Source organism: Trachymyrmex septentrionalis, unplaced genomic scaffold, assembly GCF_001594115.1.
Source record: "Trachymyrmex septentrionalis isolate Tsep2-gDNA-1 unplaced genomic scaffold, Tsep1.0 scaffold73, whole genome shotgun sequence".
Classification (NCBI taxonomy): domain Eukaryota; kingdom Metazoa; phylum Arthropoda; class Insecta; order Hymenoptera; family Formicidae; genus Trachymyrmex; species Trachymyrmex septentrionalis.
In genome coordinates, this window is record NW_017305916.1 from 1,591,164 (window position 1) to 1,594,630 (window position 3,467).

Consider the following 3,467-nt stretch of genomic DNA (forward strand, 5'->3'; position numbering starts at 1 on the left):
AGGCCGCACGACTAAATATCGATTTAAATTTCATTTAAAATTATTTAATATTTGAATCTTTGTATAGTTGTAATATTTATTATACTTTTAATGAGTAAAGAATTTAAAAATTTTTTTATGATGCACAATTATAAGCAAAAATGATTGTTATAAATAGTGCAAAATCTAAATTTTTTTTTGTTTTTAGGTATAACACAATGTGGTATTTAGCTCCATTATCAATGCAAAAATTACTTTTGTTTGTGATGCAAAATTCTCTGAAAGCTTACACCCTAACAATTGGACACATTTATGTAACATCTCTAGAGGGATTTTCTACGGTATAAACACATTTGGTGATACACTAACAATCCTATTTCATTGAATTAACTAATATTTTGTCCATATTAAAATAACTTTTTTTTTAATATGTGCACATAAATTCTTGATTGATGCAATAAATTAATTTTTAATTAAAGCAAAAAATTTGGTTTTATTGTAATATCTCTTGTCTCACTCGTTTCTGATAACGCAAGTAAAATGTTACAATAACCAAATTTTTTTGTTTTAATTTAACTAAATTATTTTTTTGCATCAATAAAAAATTTATTTGCCAAATTCAATCAAAAGATTAGTTGACTCCATCAAATGAGATTTTCAATAAACTAATTGTTTACTGAAAAAATTTATCGTAATTTTTTTTCTCTTATAGGATGTATTTATTATATGTAATGAATATTTAAAAACCCAATTTTACGTAACACTGTTTGCAATAATTAAAACATCATATTTGTAATATGAAGATTAAAATATTTTTTTTAGCTTATAACTACAGCAATATCATATTTTACTGTAATATATACCACGACAATGAAATAATACAAAACAAAAGTTTTAATTAGATATAGAATTTTGAATGTAGTGATACTTGCACGTATTGATTAGTGAAGATCATTAAGGATTTCTAGGTATGTAATTATTTATTTAAACAAAACATAAATGTCATACTATTATAGAAAATTTAAACATGTGCTGTAAGGTAAACTTCTCCCAAAAAATGACTAGACAAGTACCTATATGCGGATATTTACACACAAGATTTAATCTTAAAAAAATTATTAATTTTTAATGTTTTTTTCTGTTACAATATTATAATTTAATGGTATTTAAAGATTATTAAAGCATTTAATGATTTTAAAAAGCATTTGAGATTAATAATATAAACAAATAATGTTTTGGGTAAATGTCCAGACAAAGATACATGTCCGACCATTACTCTCTAGGACGTTTACCTTAATATTAGCATTGACATGCCAAAAATAAGTTTTATTTTCAGCACTTGATATATAATATACATGCAAACGGAAATTATATATTGGTAATAAACAATAATGTAATTTATTCAAGAGAATACTGAATCAAGAAATAAATTTTATTAAACTGTATCGCCAAGTGTTTTTACATGAAAAATTTTTTATTTATTAAATTTTTTCATTTTATGCAGTTAATTCTTTAATTTTCTGTTGTAACATTTAAATTAAACGAGCGATTTTGTGATAATGTTTTGTGTAATGTTTTGAAAGAGAATTAAATAATCATTACTTTAGAAGAGAAAATGTCGTTGAATGAATTGTGATATAATAATTTCATTTAAGAGGAATTTAAATTTGAATTGGAATAGGAAGATCCTTCAATAAGATATATGTATACTTAGGTTTCATTGTATAAAAATTAAAGATAATACCATTTGGAAATAAATAATAAAAATAGTATCACTTAGTTTTTGAATTTTATTTTTATAGTAGAATTTAACTTGGCGCCACAGTTGTTGATATCAAATGTACAAATGATACATATCATTAGATTAATATTCATTATTTAATTTGGCATGATATAAAGAAACAAGATTAATTATAGTATTTATGGATAATATTATTTATTTAATTTGATATCCGAGAATTACATGGAATTTAACTTGGCGCCAATTGTTAATATCAAATCCTTTTACGAATGATACATATCATCATCATCATTAGAGTTAAATAAAAACAAGAAACACAGTACTATTTGTGTTTTATTTTTTTAATTTGATATAATTTAACTTGATTAGTTAAGATTGTAGCATCTGCGTTTTAATTTTTCATTTGATACATTAATTTTTTTTGAAGAGTAATAATTTTTGACAGAGAATTAAAGTTGCCATTACTTAGGTTGGAATAAACAAATCTTCAATAAGAATATCTTTGAAGAAAAATTAAAACTACTATTAATTAGGTTGGATACTTAGATTTTACTCGAGAAGCACGTATTCTTAATGCCTTTTTTAACCTTTTTCAAAAAGGTAAGTTTATACTGATATCACGCATTTTGTAGTCACGAACGTCTTTATAAACAATTTACCTTATAATTGACTTCAAGAAATAAATGATTTCATGTGTTTGTACGAAATTTTAAGAAAGCCAAAATTTGAAAATTGGCCCCTATTGATCCTTTTTCCTTGTGAAATAATTTTATGTAATATGTAAAAGTTTTGAAGGTGAATTAAAGCTATAATTACTTGAGTCGGTAAAAACGTCAAGAAGACGATCATTTCCCGAGCAGAAATTAGATCGGTAATACTTGATACATGACTAATGTCTAATCGGGAAAAAGTAAGGTATGCAATACGAAATTCCCGACACTTGCCTGATTGGAAAATAGAAGGATATGGGCTAATATGGAACTTCCGATCTTTGTCTGATCGGCAACAAAACAGAGGGAGCTCTTTAAGATTTTCCTCGGGTAATCCTGAAAGAGATCGGATCTCCTCATCCCTATTATTTCCATAAAAAGCTTTTCTCTTGAAGTTTTTAGAAATTATAACCTCAAAAAGCGAGCTTTTTTTAAATTTTAAAAGTGTTGTGTGAATTAATTTAAAAAACATGTAGGCGATATAAGAACTATTAATATCCATAATAGTATTAAATATCGAAACATAGGTTGCGTTCAGCGGACTCAACTGTTGCGGAGCGGATCCGTGCACGATGCAAGTCTGCTAAACGCAACCATGGATGCAAATGATAATAAAACACGTTTGGTAACGCGAATCCGAGTAAAAAGATTTCGTGCATCTCGTCATGCATTTTACTCATTTAAATCAGAAAATGCTAATAAGTATATTTAAAACATAAAATAGCACAACTGCATTTATATACTATTTAATGTATCTATTAATATCTGGCAACTTTTAATTTGTTGCAACAGACAAATCATTTATTGATATACACAGTGCGTTCAAAAAGTTTTGGGACTGAATTTTTAAAACACTTACAAGTGCTATGTCTTGACCAAATATGGAAATTTTTAATTTAAAATTTGCTTTATAGAGTGTATTATTTGTGTAGCTTGCGCGTTCACGCGCAGCGATCAGCTGAACAACCGATGTTTCGTGTTCTGACCTATTGTCACTGTACAATTATAGATTGCTCATTTTGCTTCTGTGATAGATT

General features: G+C 26.1%; 1 protein-coding gene across 2 annotated transcripts in view; it reads left to right on the forward strand.

Moving 5' to 3' along the window:
* The window catches only part of LOC108753888 (mannosyl-oligosaccharide 1,2-alpha-mannosidase IA), a 619,733-nt gene that overhangs the window by 414,698 nt on the left and 201,568 nt on the right, over nt 1–3,467 (forward strand). The window lies entirely within an intron of this gene.